Raw genomic sequence first — 10,219 nt, 5'->3', positions numbered from 1 at the left:
GGTTGTGTACAACCTGTTTTATTGCACTCTGCAATACATTTCAGATAAGTGTGTGGCCACACATCTGACACAGTTTAGGCGGAACATTGCCGTTAAACATTTACAGCATTTGTTCCTCCTCCACATTTTTGGCATTTACAAATTTTTCTAATGACAGGCCCAGGTGACCTTGACTGGGGAATATTGACCAGGAAATTGAAGTGACTTTGGGGCCACGTAGTTTACCCCAATGTTTTCCCCCTTCGCTTAAAAAAAAATAACTGGGTGTATCAAAGTTGAGCATTGATTGCTTTACATGTTCAAAATCTTCCAGACACCAGGATGTTTAAAGATTTGATTTGCTAATCGTGGCGAATTGCTAATTTAAAAAAAAAAAATTAACCTTTCCATTGTCCAAACAAGCACAAACAATAGAAGCAACCCATCTCCTGCTTTTCCAATAGGACAGAAGTTTATTATTGAAAGATTGGCTGCAGGCTGGTGAAAACAACAGCAGCTTTGCCTTTCCATGAGCAGCGATTGCTTCATTCATCTTGTTAAAAGATGAAATTATTTTGGTGATTCTGCACCATTGCTGAGTGCCAGTCATGCCAGGCTGCAGTTCGAATTATTCGAATCTTTCTGTAATGAGCTGGCTTCAGCCCAGCCATTTGGGAGGCAATCATCGAGGAAATAATCCAGACCATCAGAGAAAGTATATCGGAAGCATGGGGCCAACCCACAGCTTGAGTGCTTGCATTCTGTGATTGGACAGTTTTCAGTGTTCTGATCTTCTGCTGCACACTGATTCGTTGCTTCAGTGTCATGACAATAGGTGTCACCTATTAAAAGCTCCATATATCTGTCAGCAATATGGTGCCATTTATAATAGGTTTGGCAGGATGCACTAAACAGGGGTTTGATTTCTAATAGCTTAAACTTTGAATAATTAGTATTGGTATCTTTTCTCAATTTTCTGTTATACATGTTACATGCAGCTAAAGAAAACAAATTATTTATGCAGGAAGTGGATGAATGAAATTTTGTGAAAAATTAAACAATTAAAATTTCCTCTGATGCCTTTGATTCTTACCCTGCTTTTGCTGTGGATATTGCTTTCTGAATATCGGCTACATGTAGGTGCATTGCTATTGATGTGGATCAAGGCAGTGCCAACTGGCTATTTGACTGCTGAGGGCAGCACAGTCAGGCCTGATCCTCCCCTCATCAGACATTTTCTCACTTGTCTGCTCTGTCAGGAATTGTTGGTTTGGAGACAGGAATGTGCTGAGGACAGTTGTAACACTCGAGCTGCTGACCTGCTTTAGATTAGCCAACTCACCAGGAATCTGATTTGAGACCTCCTGGTGCGTGTTACCAGCTTGAATTACTCAGCTGACAACGAACTACCCAGCTTGACCTCAACATACTGAGGTGATTAAAAAATAATCCATTCATTTATAAAACATGTTTATCACATTGAAACATCTCAAGATGCTTCAAATATAATTAATTACATTGAAGTGCAGTGATTATTGTGGAAGAAAAATGATGCCAGTAGTAATTCCTAGAATACATACAGTGCAGAAGGAGGCCATTGGGTCTGCACCACCCCTCTGAAAGAGCACCCTACCTCTGCCCAATCTCCCACGCTGTCCCATACCCCACACATCTTAAGGCACCATAGTAGCACAGTGGTTAGCACAGTAGCTTCACAGCTCCAGGGTCCCAGGTTCGATTCCCGGCTTGGATCACTATTTGCGGTGAGTCTGCTCCTTCTCTCCATGTGTGCGTGGGTTTCCTCCGGATGCTCCGTTTTCCTCCCACAGTCCAAAGATGTGCAAGTTAGGTGGATTGGCCATGATAAATTGCCCTTACTGTCCAAGCAAGGTCAGGTTGGGTTACGGGGACAGGGTAGAGGCGTTCTTTCCAAGGGCCGGTGCCGACACAATGGGCCGAATGGCCTCCTGCACTGTAAATTCTATGATCTTTGGTCAGATCCTTGAACAGATTTTTTTGTTTTATTTATTCATTCATAGGATGTGCTTCCTACTGGCAAGGCCAATGTTTATTGCCCATCCTCAGTTGCCTTTGAGAAGCGGTGGCCAGTTGTCAGTGTTGTAGTCCCTTTTTCCCCTTTGTAAGTTATGGACATCAAAGTCACCCAACTATTCCAATATTGAGATTCGGTAGACCATGAATTGAACTTCAGGTCAGTTCTTTACCTCACATTTTTTTCTGTTATGGTTTTTGCAGACTTGCTGAATTAGGAATTGAGCCTTAGTTGAATTCTATACCACCTTCCTACAATTCATGTTTTGATAAGAGTTTTATGTGGCCTATCACAGTGAGCATGTTTAAATCTAAAGGGAGTGTCCAGTGTTTGCTGACCAGCATTACACTGGGGATAATAAGCTATGTATGTGAGAGGAGATTTCAAAAACATGAGAAAATACTGGGATTATTTCTACCACAGCAGAGGAGGCAAAGGGGAAGGTTTTGAAAATTACAGAGGCTTTATTTCCTCAGACTGGGGAGCAATGCTGATGCGTCACCAATTTGAAGATAGTAAGTCAGACTGCGGCCATATTTTTGTTCAGATTAAGTGCCTTGTTGTGGGCAGCGGTTGAAGTGTTGAATGCAGCATCTTTGAATCAGTGAAAAATGTTGAAGCTGTGGTGGGAAAACAGGGAAATGTGGACTTGTTTTGAGTTTCTCCATCAAAGAGCCGACCAGCTCAACGGATTGAATGGCCTCCTCTTGAGCTGTGAACTGCCATGGTTCTCTCTGCTGCTGGACTGCTAATGAGTTGGGGAACCTCCTGGTTGGATAGGGATGTGTGCAGTGCAAAGCAGTTACTTCAGCGATGAAAAGAACTATTGGAAAAGCCTGCTAACAGAAGCAGCTGACCTGATGGACAGGCTCTGTGAATCGTTATCAGCCTTTATGCCATTTGTTAAATTGAAGGGTCTCAACGCAACTGAATCATGCAAACACAAAAGCCTTTTTAATAATGTGGAGAGATAAATGGAAAGATAGCAAGTCAACCCTGCCTCTTTAGACAGAGAAGTATTCCCATTACCCAAGAATGAATTTCCATCTCCTTGATCAATAAACAATGGCTTTATCCCACTTTGTGTCTTGCTGCTTTAAATTGGAGAGGAAATGAGGAGCTCACTTAATGCCTGAAAGACCTTTCCCTCATTAATTTCATTGTCACTGGTCTCATTTGAACTAATATCTATTTGTCATCACTGCTAATGGGAGATAAGAGAAACATTTTTTAAAAATGCAAGTGCTATATTGCTGTCTAATTCTGATATAAATTTCAAGGGATGGAAGGAAAATGAATCAGCTTGTAGTCTCATTATTTCAGAATATATATACTCAGGAATAAAGCAGAAAGATTCACTGTGCAAATGCCAAACCGGTTTTAAACAAATTTTGAGGTTGCTCAAAATCTTGGGTAAAATTAGCAAATGCTTAAAATTTATAGGTGAATCAGCATTAAGGAAAGCAAAAAATTGATTATTGTTTCAGTTGTCGACTGTTTATTCACTTCACTAGTAAGCACAGAAAAGCATAATTTGTTTGAAAAAGATGAAATTTTTCAATGTTAATGTTTGGTGTATTCATTTTTTAAAAAAAAAAGAAAGTTAACATGCAGGTACTGCAAGCAATTCAGAAGGCACGTGGCATTTTGACCTTTATTGCAAAAGGGGATGGATTGCAAAAAAATAAAGTTCGCTACAGTTGTCACACTTTGGTAAAAGCACAGTTGGAATGCTGTGTGCAGTTTTGGTCTCCAAATTGAAGGAAGGAGACACTTGCTTTAATGGCAGTCCAGTTCTTTGTTACAGTTAATTGAACATTTCTTCCATTGGTCCTCTGCTGAGTGGGTTATCTTGGGCGAGGCTAAATCAATTGGTCCCAAATTTTCTGGAGTTCAAAAGAATGAGAGGTGATCTCCTTGAAAGGTTCACGATTCTGAAGGGGTTTGACAGGGTAGGTGTTGACAGGTTGTTTCATCTGGCTGGGGAATCCATAACAGGTGCACAGTCTCAGGATATTGGGTCAATAATTTTTATTCGTCTCACAAGTAGTCTTACATTAACACTGGAATGAAGTTGTGACAACCCCTAGTTGCCACATTCCGTCACTTGTTCAAGTAAACAGAGGGCGAATTCAGAATGTCCAAATTACCTACTGGCAATCATTCAGGACTAATGGGAGGAAACCCACACAGACACAGGGAGAACGTGCAGATCCGGCACAGGTCCCTGGTGCTGCGAAGCAACTGTGCTTAGCACTGTGCTACCATGCCGCCCCGAATTTAGGATGGAGATGAAGAATTTTACCATGATGAAGATTGTGACATTTTGTCATTGTCCATTTCAGCGGGTTGCGGATACTCCATCACTGTGTATAATTAAGACTGCCAAGGTGTTTAGTCTCTGAGGAATCAAAAGTGTGGATGAGGTAATTATTAGGTAGGTAATTATCCATAGTCCATGAAGGATTATCAGCATCTCTCTATTTAGAGTCACAATTAGTTATATAATAAAATAATCATCTTTATTGTCACAAGTCAACTTGCATTAACACTGCAATGAAGTTACTGTGAAAATCTTCTAGTCGCCACAGTCCGGCACCTGTTTGGGTACACAGGAAGAATTCAGAATGTCCAGATTACCTAACAGCACGTCTTTCGGGATTGTGGGCGGAAACCGGAGCATCCGGAGGAAACCCACGCAGACACTGGGAGAATGTGCAGACTCTGCACAGACAATGACCCAAGCAGGGAATCGAACCCGGGACCCTGGCGCTGTGAAGCAACATTGCTAACCACTGTGCTGTTAAGGGATGAGGAGATAAAGTTACTTGTCAGGATTGCTTGTGGCTTGCATAAAGCATTCCCATGTATCAGCTTTTCTTGTCCTAGGTCATAGGGAGATTGCAGGTTGAAAAGGTGCTGTCGAAGGATATTCAGCAAATTGTTGCAGCTCAACATGTGTGTGGTGTGCTGGTGGTGGAGGGAGTGAATGCTGAATCTATCACTGACTTTGGGGCGGCATGGTAGAATAGTGGTTAGCATTGCCACCACACAGCACCAGGTGCCCGGGTTCAATTCTGGCCTTGGGTGACTGTGTGGCATTTGCACATTCTCCCGTGTTTGCATGGGTTTCCTCCCGGTGCTCCGGTTTCCTTCCACAGTCCAAAGATGTGCAGGTTAGGCGGGGATATGGGGACAGGGTGGGGGAGTGAGCCTGGGTAAGGTTTCAGAGGGTCAGCGCAGACTTGATGGGCCGAATGGCTCCTTCTGCACTGTCTGGTTCTATGATTCGAAAGGTCCACTATTCTCTCCATCCTTACTCTGAAGAACCTCACCTTGTAGAAACACTAAGTGGAGGAAATGTTCCTGCACTTATTTACATTGTCACTACATGTTCCACTGAGAGGTATTTTTAACTCCTCCATAATATATATATATAGCACCCAGCTGACTCAGACAATGAATAGACAAAATGACAAATGCTTGGACTGTGAATCTTTGATCGTAATGTTCAGGGCTGTCCAGAAGTGAAGCTCCCTGACGATGGTGAGTGAATTTTCCTGCAATTATTACTGACACATGTGCTGCAGCGACTGGACTTGGCTCCGTTTGGTTGAAGGGGTGATGATGCTTTGTTAGACGTTTTAGTTGCTGTGATATGAAGAGTGTAAAGTTCTGTTCCTTTTTCACAAACACCCATTTATTTCATTCCAACAGCCTTTGCACAAAACTCTCACTATACATCACCTGACAGAGGCCGCCTGAAGCCCCTTTACATATCAGTGTCAATTAATGGATACTTAACATAAATGAGACAACGAATTGCAATGTCTCTTAACCCATTACTTAACATGCTCGAGTGTTGACAAACACAAATTGTCAAACGTGGCGAGGTTAGATGTGAGCAGCTGACATAGAAAATGATGGAACTGTCAGTTTTGGAGTAGGCCATTCGGTCTCATATCTTTGCTAACACATTTAAGCTTCTCCCATCTCCCTACTTTTTCTTCCATGCTCTTGAATATATTTGTCTTAGGTTTTATCTGTCTCTTTAAACTTTGACACTGAATCAGCATTGCTAGTTACTTAGATACTTGGTTCTGTATTTCATTGAAAAAAAATAGATTTTTATTCAACATTTTCAATTTTATACAGAACACGCCTCGCAACTAAGTGACCAGCTCTTTAAAGTTCAGAGTAAATGGTTGCCATCTCCAATAGAACCCATCAATTTCCCCTCCTCACCATGTACTTAACTTGCTCGAGATATAAAAACTCCATGAGATCCCCCAGCCACACTGAAGCACTAGGTGGAGAAGTTGACCTCGCCCCGTCAGCACCCACCTTCGAGAAATCAGTGAAGCGAAGACCAGGACATCAGCCCCGCCCCTGTCTGCAGCTCTGGCTGGCCTGACACCCCAAATATGGCACCTAAGGGTGCATTATGGATGTGATGACCTATACCGTTGGTTATCCTGATTTAGCAAGTTCAAGTTTAATCGAATACGGAAAAAGGGATCTGTGCATAGTTTTAATCCTAAAAGTAATTGTGCTTTATAATGTCTTAGAATTCTTGTGGTTGAGGGATGGTGGTGTTCTTTGTCTTCACCCTCACCTGTCTCATTTAATGTGAAGATGAACCTACGAGGTGCTGGAGAGGGGGCTCTGACCAGTTGGGACCATTTCTGTGAGCGTACTGCCCCAGGGCAGCACGGTAGCATTGTAGAGTAGCACAGTAGCATTGTGGATAGCACAATTGCTTCACAGCTCCAGGGTCCCAGGTTCGATTCCGGCTTGGCTCACTGTCTGTGTGGAATCTGCACATCCCGTGTGTGCGTGGGTTTCCTCCGGGTGCTCCGGATTCCTCCCACAGTCCAAAGATGTGCGGGTTAGGTGGATTGGCCATGATAAATTGCCCTTAGTGTCCAAAATTGCCCTTAGTGTTGGGTGGGGTTACTGGGTTATGGGGATAGGATGGAGGTGTTGACCTTGGGTAGGGTGCTCTTTCCAAGAGCCGGTGCAGACTTGATGGGCCGAATGGCCTCCTTCTGCACTGTAAATTCTATGATAATCTATGATGAATTGAGGCGGAGCAGGGAGAGGTGTGGAAGGTTGAGGCTGGTAACGTTAGTTCGTTCTCGTTTTGATCTAGGTTCTGGTCTGGCAGAATGGAGTGGGCGTGGGGGCTCTTGTGGGGTGGGAGAAGAGGACTAACCCTCCCATGCAGGACGCCCTATTGATGGGTGTCTTACGGTTCTTCCTCCGGATCTGGGTCACCCCCTTGGCTAGGAATGGATTGTTATTTTCTTGCCTTGTGTGGCTGAAAGTGGTACCCTGCCCTAGATGGGGTTGGTTCGATGCAGGCTCGGTGTGGCATAATTTTGGATTTGGGGTTGGGTGAGAATTTATGGGGACATAATTTCTTGTGTTTTATTTTTGGTGGTGCTGGGCTTTTCTCTTCGGGGATACCTTGGAGGCTGAGACCTCTGTTGCGTCTTTTACTTTATTCTGCTTTTCCCCTTCGCTACTTGGAGGTCAACCGTGGTCATGTAAAGGCTGCCTGAGTTTCGGTGTTAGAATTGTTTAGAGTGTGTCTGGTTGACAGATTCTTTCAAGGTGGTGTTAGTTTTCTCCTCGGCAGTTCTGATTGGTGGAGTGGGTTGCTGGGTGCCGAATGGGTTTGTCGGCCATCCCTCCCAGGGGGCATCTTGATGACCCCCTCCTTCTCCCCGGGGCTGGATTCACCCCGTTGACCAAGACCGGAGTGATTACCCTTCCTCAAGTTTTGGGCTTTGTGGGCATCCTGGAGGGTCAATTCCGGTAGCTTTCGTCTTTTTTCTCCTCTCTTCTCCTTCCATGGGAGACCCTAGGTCGGAGAATAAGTTGGACTTATTGCTGCCGGTCCTCTTTTTATTATTTTTTCTGACTCTGAGGACATTAGTTCTGTTCTGGGCCCAGATGGGAATGGTTTGCGTTTTGAAGTACATATGTAATTTCCCCTCAGGGCTGGGGTTCTGATGATCTTTCTTTGGTGTTTTGGAGTGTTGGGCATGATGTATCTGTTCTTGGTTTTTGCATGGGTGCGGTAAGGTCTGATATACAAAAAAGATTGCCGTGTTGGGCTGCCGTAGCCTGTGGTGCTGCAGGAGCTGAAGGGTTTGTGTGTTGGTGTGTGCCTGTTCTGGCTGGGAATAGTGCGACGTGGAAGGGTGTTCATGGTGCTGCCATGTCATGTTTGTATGATTTTAGCCTGTTCTTCCCTTGGTTTCTGGTGGGGTCACAGGAATATTTGGCGAGGTTCTCAGTCCTAAGTGCTGATGCGTGGCAGGATTTATGGATTTCTACGACAGCAAAACTGGCGCCACACCTGGACCGATTCAGTTACCGTTGATGGGCTAGCGTCGCAACGTGGAACACGGTTTTGGATTCGCCGGGGTCGGAATTGACACTCGAGAGGTTGACCAGCTGCAGCCGCATATTAATATTCCACTCCCCAAACACACATTCATCCTATCCAACAAGATGGTACTGGTTGTGCTGGGGTACGCCCATCCCGCTGTTGGGTCGGCGGGAGCCAGAGGACACCTAGGCGGGGGGGCCTGGAGGGTGGGGGGGGACCCATATGACTCGTGGCCCTAAGTTCTCAGTGGGCAGTCAGTGGCATACGCAGATGCATGGTTCCCTTGCAGGCCGCGGCAATCGTGTTCTGTGCCTGTCCACCCCAACCCCACAGCCCATCTCCTGGCCATTTCCTGCTAGTTCTCCCCCCCCCCCCCCCCCCCCCCCCCCACCCAGGCAGAAGCCCCCAGGCCAGTGGCACAACTGTCAGCAAATTATGGTGATGTTGGACACTTTCTGTACCCCTCCCCCTCTCCCTGTTCAACGATTTTAAAAGCCGCTGGGAATTCTCTCCGCACCCCCAGTGGAGGCGGCGAATCACGGAGGCCCGGGAAAATACCAGGTCATGCCCGCTAATAATATGCCAAGGGTGTTTACTGTCCGTGTGGAGTGGAATGCATTGACGCCGCAGTTGAGGCACCGGAGAATTGCGATTTGCCGTGACACCGGCGCCCGCCACATTTTCGGCATCAAGGCCGATTCTCCGCCCAATCGCATTTCCCGATTTGTGTGTCGGCCGATGGAGAATCCCGCCCATTGGGTTTCGCCCAATGATTGTACTGAGCTTGTAGTGATGTCGTTCTCCTGTTCCATTTTTTGCCCACGGATGTTCAGCCTTTTTTTTCTGCTTCCTTGTCATAGAATCCCCACAGTGCAGAAGGAGGCCATTTGGCCTATAGAGGGCACCAACCATCTGAAAGAGCACCCTTACCATGCTCCCGTCCTATTCCTGCAACCCTGTAAACACACCTAACATGCACATTTTTGAACACTAAGGGGCAATTTAGCATGGCCAATCCACATCTTTGTGACTGTGGGAGGAAACCCACGCAGACTCGTGAAGAAAGTGCAAACTTCACACAGTCACCCAAGGTTGGAATTGAACCAGGTCCCTGGCGCTGTGAGGCAGCAGTGATAACCATTGTGTCACCGTGTCGTCCTGATGGGATTATTTTGTTGTGCCTGTTTCTAAAATATAAAATTCCACCAAATATACTTTTTTAAAAAGGATGCAGAACTTGATTCCAAATGGATATTAATGAAGATACCTTTTGTTGATGCAACAAAAAGGCAGTTGAATAATACAGTCGGTTATTCAACAGGTGAGGGGCCCCACCGCTGAATAATGGTTCAATACCATGATGCTCTGGCTGATGATTTCCTCACCGGTGCCCTTGCCGTTGCTATGAAATACTTTATTCGTAACCACTTACATATGTAGGATTTGGTCAAATCCTATGTGGTTGAGTGAAATAAGTAAAAACCTGAACCTACAATTAAATATTAAAATGGTTAAATTGCTCGTTCCCAGACTCCTTCCCACTGTGAATGGCTTTTAACAGGAGCTTCTTTTCAAACCAGCGGAGGCCTTTTGTTGGCCAGGAATCCTTAAAAATTGGTCAGTGGTCTTTGAGATGCAAGGGATGGTGTAGAAGCTGTTATGACAGAACCAGGTTCAGAAGGGGTCAATAAATGGGTGTTTCTTCACACAGAGATTAATCATTGCCAATATTTCCTTTTACGCTAAGGGTTTTAAAATACCTCTGAGGTAATTCTACCAAGCTATTT

Source organism: Scyliorhinus torazame, chromosome 20 (assembly GCF_047496885.1).
Source record: "Scyliorhinus torazame isolate Kashiwa2021f chromosome 20, sScyTor2.1, whole genome shotgun sequence".
Taxonomy (NCBI): Eukaryota; Metazoa; Chordata; class Chondrichthyes; order Carcharhiniformes; family Scyliorhinidae; genus Scyliorhinus; species Scyliorhinus torazame.
Note: the sequence above shows the minus strand (reverse complement) of the source record.